At 37.3% G+C, this 15,940-nt stretch overlaps 1 protein-coding gene across 9 annotated transcripts in view; it reads left to right on the plus strand.

Annotated features, from left to right (window-relative positions):
- The window catches only part of FAM13C (family with sequence similarity 13 member C), a 542,774-nt gene that overhangs the window by 301,590 nt on the left and 225,244 nt on the right, over positions 1-15,940 (plus strand). The window contains exon 16 of one of the 9 annotated variants that reach the window (XM_064488163.1): positions 7,265-9,680. The exons of the other annotated variants lie outside the window; for them this stretch is intronic. The gene's annotated coding sequence lies outside the window, so the exon portion shown is untranslated. Of the gene's footprint in view, positions 1-7,264; positions 9,681-15,940 lie in introns of those variants that run through there. 9 annotated transcript variants of the gene reach the window in all.

Raw genomic sequence — 15,940 nt, forward strand, 5'->3', positions numbered from 1 at the left:
AATTTACAATTGTTAATGCTAGTGCTTCTTTCTTTTTTTTAATTGTATTATAGTCAGTTTACACTGTAGTGTCAAAAACAAAACAAAGCAAAAACTACAGTGAAACAAATACTGATGTATAGCACATTCCTTGTGAGACCTTAAGAAATAATCTTAACTACAGAGCTTTCTATGTGCCAGGAATTGTGTCAGGTACTTTTACTTAGATTTTACAGATGAGAAAATTGAGGCTTATAGAGTTTAAGTGAATTACGTAAGGTCATGCTGACTCTCTTTGATCTTTTGCCTCTGCAAGGGCTTTGATAAAGCTTTAGTATCTGTGCTATTTGCACATTAAGGAGATATGGTATAGACTAGGTTCTGAACTTACTGTGTTAAGTATAATTCTTGCTTAAGATGCCAAACAAATGGTATAGAAAAATCACCTCTGTAGCATAGAATGCCTAGGTGTTCACCAAACTTAATTCCTCTCCCTTCTGGGACTGCAGCTAGACTACATTTACAAAACTTTTAGTAAGGTGTGGTCATACAACTAAATTCTGGCCAACAGAAGATAGCTGGATGTGATGTGTACCATCTCCATACCTAGCCTAAGAAGAAGAAGATGAAAAAAATTAGGTTTCTCAGTCACTGCTCAGAGTAGAGTCATCCTGTTCATTAGGAATAACCTTTTTTTTTTTAACCTTTTCTTCATTCTTATTTTTTATTGAAGAGTTGTCAATTTACAATGTTAGTTTCAGGTGTACAGCAAAGGGATTCTGTTATACATATACATACATTTTTTTTCTTTTCAGATTCTTTTCCATTTTATGTTATAAGAAATTGAATATTGTTCCCTCTTCCACACAGTAGGTCCTTGTTGTTTATATATTTTATATATAGTAATGTATATCTGTTAATCCCAAACTCCTAATCTGTCTCTCCCCTGCCTCACTTTCCCCTCTAGTAACCACAGTTTGTTTTCTATGTCTAAGAGACTATTTCTGGTTTGTAAATAAAATTTGTAATTTTTTTTAGATTTCACATATAATTGAGATCATATATTTATCTTTCTCTGTCTGACTCATTTCACTTAATGTGATAATCTCTAGGTCCATCCACATTGCTGCAAATGACATTATTTCATTCTTTTTTTGGCTGAGTAATATTCCATTGTGTGTGTGTGTACATACACATATGTATGTACACACCATATCTTCTTTATCCAGTTGTCTGTCGATGGACATGTAGGTTGCTTCCATGTCTTGGCTATTGTAAACAGTGCTGCTATGGACATTGGGGTGCATATGTATTTTTGAATTACAGTTTTCTCTGGATATATGCCTAGGAGTAAGATTGCTGGACATTATGATAAGTCTATTTTTAGTTTTTTATGGAACCTCCGTACTGTTCTCCATAGTGGCTGCACCAATTTACATTCCTACCAACAGTGTAGGAGGGTTTCTTTTTCTCCACACCCTCTCCAGCATTTATTATTTATAGACTTTTTAATGATGGCCATTCTGGCTGGTATGAGGTGATAACCTCGTTGTAGTTTTGATTTGCATTGCTCTAATAATTAGCAAAATTGAGCATCTTTTTAATGTGCCTGTTGGCCATCTGGATGTCTTTTTTGAAGAAATGTCTATTTAGGTCTTCTGCCCACTTTTTGGTTGCTTGTTTTGTCTGTTTGTTTGTTGATATTAAGCTGTATGAGCTGTTTGTATATTTTGGAAATTAGTCCCTTGTCAGTCACATCATTCACAAATATTTTGTCCCATTCTGTAAGTTGTCTCTTTGGTCTTTTGATGGTATCCTTAGCTGTGCAAAATCTTTTGAGATTAATTAGGTCCCATTTGTTTATTTTTGCTTTTGTTTCTATTACTTTAGGAATTGGTTTGAAAAAAATATTGCTGTAATTTATGTCAAAGTGTGTTCTGCCTATGTTTTCCTCTAGGAGTTTTATAGTATCCAGTCTTACAATTAGGCTGTCCTTTTTTGTTGGCATATCGTTGTTCATAGTAGCCTCTTATGATCCCTTGTATTTCTGTGGCGTCAATTGTAACTTCTCCTTTTTCAATTCTGACTTTATTAATTTGGGCCCTCCCTTTTTTTCTTGATGAGTCTGGCTAAAGGTTTATCAATTTTGTTTATTTTTTTTGAAGAACCAGCTTTTAGTTTCATTGATCTTTTTAAAATTATTTTTTAGTCTCTGGTTCATTTATTTCTGCCCTAATATTTCTGATTTCTTTTCTTCTACCAACTTTGGGTTTTGTTTGTTCTTCTTTCTCTAATTGTTTTAGTGTAGGGTTAGGGTGTTTGTTCGAGATGGTTCTTGTTTCCTGAGGTAAGCTTGTATTGTTGTAAATTTCCCTGTTAGAGCTGCTTTTGCTGTGTCCCAGAGGTTTTGGATCATCATGTTTTCATTTTTGTTTATCTCTAAGTATTTTTTGGTTTCCTTTTTGATTTCTTTGGTGATCCTTTGATTGTTTAGTAGCACATTGTTTAGCCTCTACATGTTTCTGGTTTTTGCAGTTTTTTCTTGTAGTTGATGTCTAATCTCATAAGACTGTGGTCAGAAAAGATACTTGATATGATTTCAGTTTTCTTAAATTTACTGAGACTTGCTTTGTGGGCCAGCATGTGTTACAGGAGAATGTTCCATGTGCCTTTGAGGAGAATATGTATTCTGCTGCTTTTGGATGGAATGCTCTGTAAGTGTCAATTGAAACTATCTGTTCTAATGCATCATTTAAGGCCTTTATTGCCTTACTGATTTTCTCTCTGGGTGATCTGTCCATTGATGTAAGTGAACTGTTAAGATCCTCCACTATTATTGTGTTATTGTCAATTTCTCCTTTTATGTCTGTTAATAGTTGCCTTACACATTGAGCTGCTCCTATGTTGGGTGCATATATATCTACAGTTGTTACATCTTCTTGGATTGATCCCTTGAGCATTATGTAATGTCCTTCTTTGGGTCTTCATCCCCTCACTTTCAGTCTGTATGTGTCTCTAGCTCTGAAGTGGGTCCCTTGTAGACAGCAAATACATGAGTCTTGTTTTTGTATCCATTCAGCCAGTCTGTGTCTTTTGGTTGGAGCATATAATTCATTTACATTTAAGTTAATTATCAATACTTTATCAATCACTTGTAGTTTTGTTGTGATTATGAGAGGAGGAGAGTTCGTGGTCCTACTACTTGACCATCTTGACTGGAAATTCCTCAGTGCCTACACTGTTCTAATGTCTTTCTCTTTCTTGGTGGTTTTCAAACTTTTGGGTCTCAGGAACTCTTTATACTCTTTAAATTATTGAGGCCTCAAAGAGCTTTTTTATGTGGACTGTATTTATTAATATTTACTGCATAAGAAACTAACCTCCTTAGAAATTAATTCACTTGATGATGATAAACCTATTGAAAGTTAACATAAATAAGATAGTGGCAGTTTTCTTTTTTTAAACATTTTTTTATTGAGTTATAGTCATTTTACAATGTTGTGTCAAATTCCACTGTACAGCACAATTTTTCAGCTATACATGAACATACATATATTCATTGTCACATTTTTTTCTCTGTGAGCTACCACAAGATCTTGTATATATTTCCCTATGCTATACAGTATGATCTTGTTTATCTATTCTGCATATACTTGTCAGTATCTACAAATTTTGAACTCCTGGTCTGTCCCTTCCCACCCCTCTCCCCCTTGGCAACCACGAGTTTGTATTCTATGTCTATGACTCTATTTCTGTTTTGTATTTATGTTCTTTTTTTTTTTTTTTTTTTTTTAGATTCCACATATGAACGATCTCATATGGTATTTTTCTTTCTCTTTCTGGCTTACTACACTTAGAATGACATTCTCCAGGAACATCCATGTTGCTGCAAATGGCGTTATGTTGTTATTTTTATGGCTGAACAGTATTCCATTGTATAAATATACCACATCTTCTTTATCCAGTCATCTGTTGGTGGACATTTAGGCTGTTTCCATGTCTTGGCTATTGTAAATAGTGCTGCTATGAACATTGGGGTGCAGGTGTCTTTTTGAAGTAGGGTTCCTTCTGGATATATGCCCAGGAGTGGGATTACTGGGTCATATGGTAAGTCTATTAGGAATAACCATTTGGTTTTGACCTGAGTCAAAAAACAACTTCTATTTTGTTAAACCACTGAGATTTTAGAGTTATCTGTTAGGGCAGTTAGAATGACCTTGGAAGCCTTTTTCATTGGTGTCACACTAAACAGTTCTGTGATATCAACAACAATTAAGATGGCATCTGAGTTAAGTTGACAAATGTTACCAACACTTTTAAAGGCAGGAATCAAATTTACTGTAAAGTGTGAAGAAATCCTTCAAAAATGGAATGGAAATTCAATAATTATACAGATTGCAATTAAGAGCAAACACACATACTGAGATATAGGATGAGAAAGTGACTAAATGCTTTATTGCTGCAAAAAAAATCTCATGGTCAAAATGCAACATAAATTGGATATGAATAGGCAATGGATGTTGCTAGTTTAGATGTAATTATTAGTAAACAGACATACATGAACACCTAAAGTATGGGAAGAAGAAAGTCACATTAGTATAGGAATTGGCAAGAGTGGGACAGAGGGCTTTTTTAAATTTGAGAGCCCATAGCTCTCACCCATATATAAAAATTAGTCTTAAGTGTCACCAAAAAAACAACCTGAAATTACATAGAATGACATTAGGTTTTTAGTATAATGAACCATCCTTGGCTTTTTACTCATGTGAAGAATTGGTTATCGGTAGGGTGACTGTGTGACCCAGTTTGACCAGAACAGTCCCAGTTTATGACTGTTGTCTAGGCCTATTTATTAATAGTGCCGTCTTTCTTTCTCCAGAGTGCCCCAGTTTGAATGATAAATTATAGGATCACCCTTGTTTTGAGCCAGACTTTCCTTCCTGATCCAATAACTGATACTCAAGTAGAGCTACCAATAACCACTAATACTACTGTTGAAAGTTAAGTTGATGAAGCAGAAAACATTTTCCTTCTCTTTTAACTTCACAGAATAACTATTTAATTACACTTTGGGATAAGCTTGATGCACTGTCACCCTCCTCACCACCACTCTTAAAAGAGAATAGAAGGAAAAGCCTTCCCTTAAATGCAGGTGACATAGACTATTGTTACAAACTCAGAATGAGCTTAACAAGCAACCACTCCTTCCATAATGTTTAATTATTACCAGAATGAAAGGCAGCAGAGCAATCATTTTTTTAAATGATAATCATCATTTAAGGCAGATATCCCCAAATTTTCCTAGATTATTCTGAATAACCCCATGCCATAGACCCTGAGTTCTATTACAGACATTTTACAAACAGTATATATTAGAGAGCACATCAGGATGTAATTCTGAGTGATGCTTGATCTCTTACGATGCTTGGCTAAGATGATTTGGGGAGGGCGGTTCTAGGGAAAAGGATTACAACTTCTTTGAAATATTTCCCATGCTAAAGTTATTGTAGCCGAGGCCAAGGCTCTAATTCTCAATTTGGGCTTCCCATAGTCCTAGAGAACTCAAAGTGTCCATAAGTATGATGCACTTTTCTGAAGATTCAATTTTACTTTGGTGTTTATAATCTGAACTTTTTTATATGTGAATAAATGTGAGTATATTATTAAATGGAATTCAAAATATATGTGAATTTTTAAGATAAAAGATGAGTTCCTGAAGAATCTCTCCTGTTTCTGGTAGACTACATTGTGACTCCCGCCATGTCTTCTGAACATTAGAGTGGGAAAAATTGGACAAGCACTGCTCTAAGGTAGAGCATTTGGGGGCCTTAATCATCTAATGTTCTGTTTGTTACCATGGTCCAAAACTCAGTTGGCTGGAATATAGCCTGAGGATTAAAAGCATAGACTTTGGTATTGAACAGATCTAATTACTATCCTATTTGTGCATTTACTGGCTCTGAAACTTTGCATATGCATAAAATAGGGATAATAATAGTTACTTCATAGGAGTATTCTGACTAAAGAATGTCTGTAAATTACTCAACACAATACGTGGGACATAATAAGCACTCCACAATTGTTCGTTATTATTATTTCTTGAGAGGTCTCTTGGCCCTATTCATAGGAACTCCCTATGATCACCTACGCTATATAATTTTGTTCTAGAAAGTATAAAAGGAGATGTGTGGAAACTGGAAGTGATCCTGAAAAAAAGCAGCAACAACAGCATTTTTTAAAGCTGGGGAGCTTTAAAAGAAAGATGAAAAGAGCTTGTTTTTAGCTTGGTGAGGAGGAAGCCAAAAAATGACAATAACATTCAAGTATAACAATCATTATGAGGAGAAGGCTGACAGGTTGTTTTCCATTTCTATACACTTGAGCACACGTAAATATTACAGCAAAATAACTTGATGTGACACAAATAAGAATGTCTTGTCAGGGAGAGTGACAACACTGGAACAGCATGCTAGATAGGGTATGGTTATATCAACCTGGGTGCATCTAAAAATATCCTGGCTAATTTAGGTGAAAATCTAGTTATGATTGCTATGGCTGACCTTTCAAATCTGAGTCCCAGAAATCAGTTTTCAGTCAGTTCAGGGACACAGTCTTTGGCAGATGTTCCTATCAGACTCTGTAACATGTAAGGCACAGACCTAGACTCTTTTGGAGACATATAAAAATTAATGCCATGTATAATTTGAAGAATAGTTTTAAACTTATAATGATGATAATAATGTTAATAACAATAGTAAACATCTGTTAAGTGCTTACTATGGGAAAGGCCCTATTCTAAATAGGCTACATGTCTTATCTTTTGCTGCTCAATAATTAGTTTTTGCACTTAATCCCATGAACTATTCTAGTCCAGGCACACCTTGGACCTTTTATTTTAAATCTCCTCAGGAGTGAATGCATGCTGAACAACACCCACCTAATCAAATTCTACCCATCCTTCCATGCCCAGCTTAAATTGCTCCTTCTCTGTGAGAGCTGCCTGACTTTCCCTAGTCATTTATTGGTTTCTCTAAATTCACAGCTCTTATCCTCAGTATGACTATTTATATGAGACTTAAACAGACCATTACTTTGAGATATTTGTGCTGTTGATTTGTTTGGCTGTTCAACCCTCATCCTTTTAACTCTTCATGGACATACATGACGTCTTCCAAGCCCGATTGTAAAATCTACAGGGAAACCAGTGGTAGTAGTCATATGTTGTTTTTTGGCTATTCGGTATCCACTGTCCTACATTGGAAACAGTAGCTTGTTTCTCTCTCAGGAAGTTATCTCTCTTCGGTTGTGTGTGGCCTTGACGGGACAGCCCATCAGAGCTTTCTGCCCTTCCTTTCCAGAAGGGTAAGTAGGTAACTTAAGGGTTTCTTGGAATTCTCTCCCAGGGCTTTGAAGCTCTAACAAAGTATCACAAACATAGGGAAAACCAGTTGATTTATTCTAGTGGCAGTGACCTGGGGCAGTTGTTTCACTTCTGCTACCTTGGCTTCCTAGATCTACCAGATCCTGTTTTGGCCAAGCCTGCTATTTTAGCAGCTTGATAGCCTTGCAGCCAGTTAGTCAGTTTTTCTGTTGCTGGCAACTGAAACGTGCTGTTACCGGGCAAATACTCTACTTCTTTGCATGGCCTGCCACACAAATCACAGTGTGTGTCACAGAGTAAGTGTTCATCAGTGATATTTTAAAGAATTTAGGTGCCAAAACAAGTACTGACAAAAAGAAATAAGATCCATGGAAGCATTTTATTTATAAATAGATAAGAGGTATAAAAATTCTACTGCAGAGCCCAGGAATGCTTTATTAATGATAAAATTGTTAAATGGTGAATTTACATAATCCCAACACCCCCCCAGCAACCTTTGCTTTGCTTATTAAGGTGCTTGGTAGGGGCAAGTGGCACACACTGTGAAATCCCACAAAGATGCCCCCTAACCTGCTGGCTGTGCATACTTACTTCTAGAACTCCCAGCACTTCCTGGCCAAGGCCCTCCTTTGAGTAGTGCCAAAGAAGCTGATCTGAGCCAAGATGAATGACAGGCACTGGATCACACCAGGAATTCATCCCATTTTTATATTTTCAAATGGACTTAGCAGAGTCATACAAATGTGTACTACCCAGGGCTGGAAAGAAATGAGGACAGAGCTCAGAGAAGTCAGGCAGGGGTCGAGCATGAGACCAAAATATAAAGCAGTACCCACAGTAGCTGTACTCTTATTCACAGTCCACGGAGTTGGATCAGATAACTTCTAAAGCCTTCTCCAGTTTGGGCATTCTTTGCTTGTACTTCTTTCAGTTGCTCATAGATGTAACTCTCAGAATCAGCCCCACTATGAGGCCCTGGTAAGTGTAGGATGTTGAAAATGATGTTTTAGCACTTTGCTTAAAAGAAAAAACTCCATTAGTCTACAAACAGATTTTTTCATTCAGTAAACATTTGTTACTAGTCTATGATATAACTGTGCTAAGTGCTAGGAGGAAGGGCACTCAGAGACACAAAGAAAAATATTTACAGCTGCTGCTTTCAGGAGCTTATAATTTACTGAGAAAGCTGCTGTGCCACTTTGTGATTTTTTACACCAAGCCCACTCTTTGTAAACAGTAGCCTTTCACATATCGATGTGACAAAGAATTCTTGCCTTCAAGGAGCTTTTAGTTCTTAATTCATTCACTGATTAATTAAACTGTACCAGGCTCTGTGCTAGGTGATGTGGACACCATCATGAGAAAGATTGACAAAGTCTCTCCTTCAAGGAGCTCAAAGGGAAGTGGGATGACCTAATTCTCCTACTTTGTTTTCCTATGCAAGTTCTTCATCTTCTCCAAGCCTTTTCTTCCTGTGGTCACAGTGCCATTTTGAAAAATCAAATCTGATCAGGTCATATTTCCCCTGCTTCAAACTCTCCAACATTTTCCCCTGGTATATAATTCAAACTCCTTGTTAATGCAGATAAGGTCCTGCTTTATCTGACTCTTGGCCATTTTAATTTGAAGGGTCTTTAAATGGCAGGATGGCAGCCCCTTATAATCTAATTCAGTCCGGACAGATTGCAGTTGATGGAATAAGCAGGCTGAAGTGCTGTCACCAAGCTTATCACAAATACCCATAAGTATTGGGTAATCATCTCCATCCCCCAGATCCAGGGGGGATGTGGTAAAGATCCAGAATTAAAGCCCATGGAGAAGTGGATTAAAGGCAGTGCAAAAATCTAGGGCAAATTATTCACCTTTTATTGCTCCAAAGCAAACACTCTGGCCTCAGTAAAATAGGTATGTGAATGGAAGAAGACTTAAGAAATGAGAAAACATGATATCTTGAAAGGATAATAGTGGCAAGGGTTTTTATCACCTTGCTAGACCTTTGAAGCACTCTCTGAACAGTTACTTGAGATGTTCTTGGATCCTCTTAGACTGCCATTAAAGACTGTGGGCAGGATTTGATGCTTTATCTGAGATATGTTCTAAACCATAAATGCACTTCAAAGGGTCTGTGATTTCTGCTGCCATCTGTATGACATTCATCAAATTCTCTAAAGCATTTGTAATTCAATAAAGGTTAAGAACCATGATAAACAAACCAAGGCTATGGACATAATTCCAGTACCGAATTCCAGTTCCCTTTGTTAATAAGAAGGGCATCCCAGATTTTCTCAGGTTTGTGTAAGAGGCAAGTGGTCACTGAAAATTTTAAGTGTCTAAAACTCAGTTTCCTTAGCTATTATTGGGAATATAAATACTTATTTCATGGGATTATTGTCCAGATTAAATAAAATAATGTATGTAAAGCACTAAGGCACAGTGCTTAAAATTTGATAGGCACTCAAATTGTTGTTGATACTGTATCATTTCTCTGATTCTCACAAGTTGTTAGTGCCTGGGATACTGTGATTTTTCACGTGGGGGCCCTCCTATCTGCTATTTCCGTGCTCCTTTTTTTCCTCCTGAAAAACACTCTTCAGAGCCTATGTGAAAATATAGAATATTTGAGCTGGTAAGAATTTGGAGGAAACGCTTTACTTTAAGGAAGAATATTTTAAGTCCTGAAAGCTTACCCAAGGTCACAGGCCAATTAGTACTGCAAAACTAGGTCTTGACCCAAGTCTCCTGGCTCCTAGTTCAGTGGCTCTACTGCTGCATTATTATTGTCCGGAATTGTGAAGGGTACGCCCAAGCAGTACATTAGTATGTATTTACTGAAAACCTACCTAAATGAACCAAGAACTGCTAAAGACTTCAGAAAGTATTAAATAAGGATGAGACATGTTCTTTACAATAAAATTATTATAATTTGTAACTCAAATGGGTCAGATTGCCCCTCTCATTGCAGACATCTTTACTCATTAATTTTACGTTAATTTTGAATCCTTTTTGTGATTATATCTTCAACTATGAGAATAGGGAGACACAACTGTATACGTGAGTTCTTGGTAAGCGGCTTATGTCTGTCTGATTATTGCTATGCAGAAAACTCCATTCTTGGGATCAGACACACAGTGACACCATTGTCCAGTTAGATCTCCCAGCAATCCTATTTTATAGATGAAATAAAAAAGGCATGGAGACATAAAGTAACTTGCCCAAGTCCCTCCTAGATGCCAAAGCCCATGTTTACACCACACAGACTTCTTTGAACTTTTTAACTTCAATATTAATCCCTAAAAACAAAATAAATGAAAAGGACAATATACAAGTATGATGCATATAAATTGCTTACTTAGTAGAAATTTATTCCACAAACATTGTTAGGTACCGATTACTTCCCAGGCTACATCTTCAGAGGGTAAAATTAGCATCACAGCAGCAGCCACAAATGGCATTTCCTTAGCTCTGCCCATAACCCCACCATGGCAGCTCGGATCCCTGGGTCTTGCCTGTGTTTGTGAATTAGTCCTCTGCTGCCAAGGGCCCGCAAGTGTTTCTTCTTTTGCTATTTCATTTTCTAGGTAATCAGTTGTGTTGCTCAGGCCTTTGTAGCCTTGACTTGTTTTGCTTCTAGAAGTTATCTTAAGGCAGGAAAGTTTCATTTACCCTGATTTGTGATATTAAGCAGGTTACAAAGCCATGCGGCCTTGTGCTCTGAATGCCCTACAAGGGTGTCAGTGGAGATCATTTATCTCTTAGTTTTAGTTTAACCATGCGACCCATAGTCTGGACCACAGGACATTTGAATAGTATTTCCATTCAATATCACCCTGCTTACTGAGCCTGGCCTTTGGCCTCTAGTCACACAAACCTGGAAGAGTTCTTTCCCAGAAGCCTCCTCAGGCCTTCATGCAAATAGGCAGCTGTGGACCAGTCCCAGAGACCTTTAGATAGTGTAAAGTGTAAAGAATGGACAGGTTCTCAGACTGTTAATTCTGTCACGTTCTCCTATGCGATGCAAAAGATAGCATGACCCCATTTCCACCATTTCCACTATTCTCCCCTGCTACATCAAATCCCCAGATCTCTCTTGGATTTATCCCCACATTAAACTCTTCCTCTATCTCGACACCTGAAACAAAGGTTCTGAATAGTGTGGCTGAGAAGTTACTCTCTACACATCAAAACACCTTTTCTGAACTAACATTAATTAACTTTTGCTATGTGTCAGATACTAATGTTGCATTCTTTTTTTAAAAAAATATTGAACTATAATTGATTTACAATGTTGTATTAGTTTCTGGTGTACAGCAAAGTGATTCAGTGATATATATATATATATATATATATATATATATATATATATATATATATATATATAATTTTTCATATTCTTTTCCACCGTGGTTTATTAAAGAATATTGAATATAATTCCCTGTGCTATATGGTAGAACTTTGTTGTTTATCTATTTTGTATATAGTAGTTTGTATCTGCTAATCCCAAACTCCTAATTTATCCTTCCCCCACCCCCTTTCCCCTTTGGGAACCATAAGTTTATTTTCTGTCTTTTAGTCTGCTTCTGTTTTGTAAATAAGCTCATTTGTATCATACTTTAGATTCCACATGTAAGTTGATATCATATGGTATTTCCCTTCCTCTTTCTGACTTACATCATTTAGTATAATAATGTCTAGGTCCATCCATGTTGCTGCAAATGGCATTATTTCATTCTTCTTTATGGCTGAGAAGTATTCCATTTTATATCTTCCACATCTTCTTTATCCAGTCATCCATTCATCTGTCAGTGGACATTTAGGTTGCTTCCATGTCTTGGCTATTGTAAATAGTGCTGCTATGAACATTTGGGGTACACGTATCTTTCCAAATTATAGTATTCTCCAGATATATGTCCAGGAGTGAGACTGCTGGCAATCATATGGTAACTTTATTTTTAGTTTTTTAAGGAACCTTCATACTGTTTTCCATAGTGGCTGTAATGGTGTGTTCTTTACATGTATCATTTAAACTGCAAAAGAGAGTAATAGCGGAGATGTGAAAAGGAAGGCTCAGAAAGGCTAAATAAATTCCCTCAAGTCATCCAGGTCTTAGGTAGTATTGCTGGCAATAAGACACAAGTCTGACCACAAAACCCCTTTCCTGACTACTAAGTTACATTGCTTTCCTTTAACTGCCTTAGTTTAATACTAATTTCTAAAATGCAAAATAGATAAAAGAACAACATACACAAATGCATAATTAGCATGAGTCAAGTGAGCATTTTCATTTTTATGTCAAGCCCATTTCTACGAATGTTCCATTTTAAGAGCATTTTAGTTGATAAAAATTCAAAGATGCACATTTGCTAGTTGAAGCAAGAAAATGTCAATAATCCCACTTTATTTTATTAATTTAGATATTGCTCAGGCAAGTACAGCTGGTACTGCTATTCTTGGAGCTGGAAGGAATGAGGGGGGAAAATATTTCTGTTAACAGATAGACTCAGTCAGATTCAGGAGAAGACTGCTCTACTACACATCTCTAGTCATCCCCCATCCTGCTCTGCCCCTAACAAATCATCCACTGCAAACTGTGCTGGAGAGATGAATGTGAGAATGGAATTAATCAAAATAAGACGAGGGACCAACAGTCTATCACAGGTGGCAGTCTGATTAATGAAAGCCAGAAAGCATCTAGTACAATTTGGGAAATCAATGAGACCCAGCCAAAGGCAAAAACAACAGGAAAGCTCTAGCTCTCCCTAGAAAAAAAAAATAAAAGATCCTTTGTATTTGTTTAGATTCTCTGACCTAAGGATGTCAAGGCATTTTCTCAAGAAATTTCTTTTATTCTTGTCTCTGTTACGGAGAAATCAACACAGACTTTAATGCAGCTTTCCCTCTGGGCTGACAGATGAAACAGAAACAGAGAGAGAGGAAAAGTCAGGGTTCTCACAACTTTCCTTATAATTAATGCCTCCGTGAATGGGCACCCACATCTTTGTGCAGACATTTTGATTAAGCTTGGAGTACATATCTTTGGGGGCATCCACCAAATTCAAAGTGGTTCATCTCTGAGACTACTCCCTTTATTTAAGAAGTGAATCGTGGCTGCCATGTTTGCTCTGTGTGTGTCTTCCTTGTCCCCAGTGTGGCCGTGACTGATTGGATCATGGGTGGACACCTGACAACTGGGGCTCATCAGATTTTTTTTCTAGTGACATGGAATTGGATTCAGAGAACTACTCAGTATGCATATCAGGCACTGTGGGGTGGGCAAAAGCAAACAGATAGTCTGCCGAGAAATAAATGAAGCAGTTGTTTAAAGAACTGAGCAGATATCTCCCTTGGTTCCTGACAGCTGTCAGGTTCCTGATTCTAGCCCCCGTGGGAGGCCCAACCGTACAGTCTGCCTTTCGATTGAGTGAAACACTTCTGAATCCTGTTATTAAATCCTCCTCCTCCACTTAAGTTAGCTCAAGTGGATTTCTGCTACTTGCAGCTTAAAGTATCATAATAAGTACTTTGTCGATGGGTGTGTTGGGTCCACATTCTCTTTGAATGTCTGCCTTGCAATCTTTTCCAGTTCTTCTCGTACTTCTCCATCTATTTCTCAGCCTCCATTAATTGTGCCTCTTTTTTCTGCCTACCCCTTAAGTATCAGTATTCCCTAATGTGCTGTGCTCATCCTGGCTCTCCGTCTCTCTGACCTTTTTAGAGAATCTCACCTCCTCCACTGTTTCAGTTAATGCCGCCACGCACCTGAATCCCAAATTTAGATCTCTAGCCCATACCTCTTGACTGATGTTGCCAAGCCACTCTGGATAGCCTCACAGGCTGCTTAAGTTTTAAAAATCTGAAATAATTCATTGTCCTCTTCCTCATCTCAAAAAATTTGCTCTTTCTCCAGTATTTTTTATTGGAAAATGGCATTACTCTGTTATCAGTCACCCAAGCTAGATGCCATGGAGTTATTTTCAAATGGTTCCCCTCCCTTACCCCTTGTCATACTCCAGTCTTCGTCTCTAAATTGGGTAATTTACTACAGTTTCCTAAGAATTTTTCTTTCTAAAATCTCATATAACCGTCTCTAACCATCCCAGTCCATCCTCTACACGCTGCCAGAGTATGGGGCACTTTCATTTCTGTTCCATTAATCTATGTCTATCCTTATGCCAGTACCACACTGGCATGACCACTATAGCTTTCTAGTAAGTTTTGAAGTTGGAGCACATAGGTATCTTTTTAAATATGAGGTAAGCTATGAGTCTGATTTTTCACAAGTTCCCTGAAAGTGTCTATTGCAGAGTTCCAAGGATGCCATAGACTAATGGTTAAGATGTGAGTTTTGGAGCCTGACTATTCACGACTGAATTCTGACTCTGCTCTTAATTGCTGGGTGACACTGGGAAGGATACCTGCTTTTCCTTCACTTCAGTAAAATAGGAATGATAAGGATAGTACTTTTCACGTAAATTAAAGTCTTTAAGTCATGTAGAACAGAAGATTGCCTGGGACTCCATTTTTACTAATAGTTGTTCAGAGGATCAGATAATGGAGCTGTGCAGAAAGAGAAAAGAAAATATGTGCCACTCTGATGACATCAAAAAATTTCCAGCAACTTGGCAGAATCTAAAAAGACAATTTTTGAATAGCAAGGAAAATGAATGTTCACTGAGCAACTGTTCTTTTTGTGTGGTAAAATATATATGACCTAAAAGTTGCTGTTTCAACCATTTTTAAGTGTGCAATTCAGTGGCATGTATTACATTCACAATGCTGTGCAACCATCACTTCTGTTTCCAAAATTTTTTCATTACCCCCAAATAGAAACTTTAAATAATTAAACAATAACTTCCCAATTCTCTCTCCCCTCAGTCCCTGCTAACCTCTAATCTGTCTTCTCCCTCTGAGAATTTGATTATTCTATATATTTCATGTAAGTGGAGCCATGCAATATGTGTCCTTTTGTGTCTGGCTTATTTCACTTAAAACAAATTTTTTGATGTTTATCCTATTGTTAGCATATATTAGAACTTCATTCCTTTTTATGGCTGAACAATATTCCATACACACACACACATTTTGTTTATCCATTCATCTGTTGATGGATTCTTGGGTTGTTTCTATCTTTTGGCTGTTATGAATAGTGCTACAATTAACACTGACATACAAGTATCTGTATGAGTTTCTGTTTTCAATTCTTTCAGGTATATATCTAAGTGTAGAATTTGAGTAACTGATCTTTTAATAAAAAATAAAATGCTGCTCTGGAGTAAAGAAAGCTTTTGGCTCTTTCTCTGTCATACACACACCCTGTTCTTATGACATGAGGCTAATCTTGTCAGACCTCCTTGACCTGTGTGTCAGCAGCTCATTGTAATTGCTGTCTGGACCATAGAGATGTGAGTGCTTCTGGAGGAGGGCACACTGGGAAAGGGGGAATTCAGACTATTACCAGATGACAGACATCAGTGACAAGGCTCGAGGGAACTAGGGAGTCTGCCCTGAAATTCTCCTTTGCCTCCTTTTCTCTGATACCTCTTGCTTTTGACAGGATATTCTGTTCAACCCAAGAGTCTATGA

Source organism: Camelus dromedarius, chromosome 8 (assembly GCF_036321535.1).
Source record: "Camelus dromedarius isolate mCamDro1 chromosome 8, mCamDro1.pat, whole genome shotgun sequence".
NCBI classification, from domain to species: Eukaryota; Metazoa; Chordata; class Mammalia; order Artiodactyla; family Camelidae; genus Camelus; species Camelus dromedarius.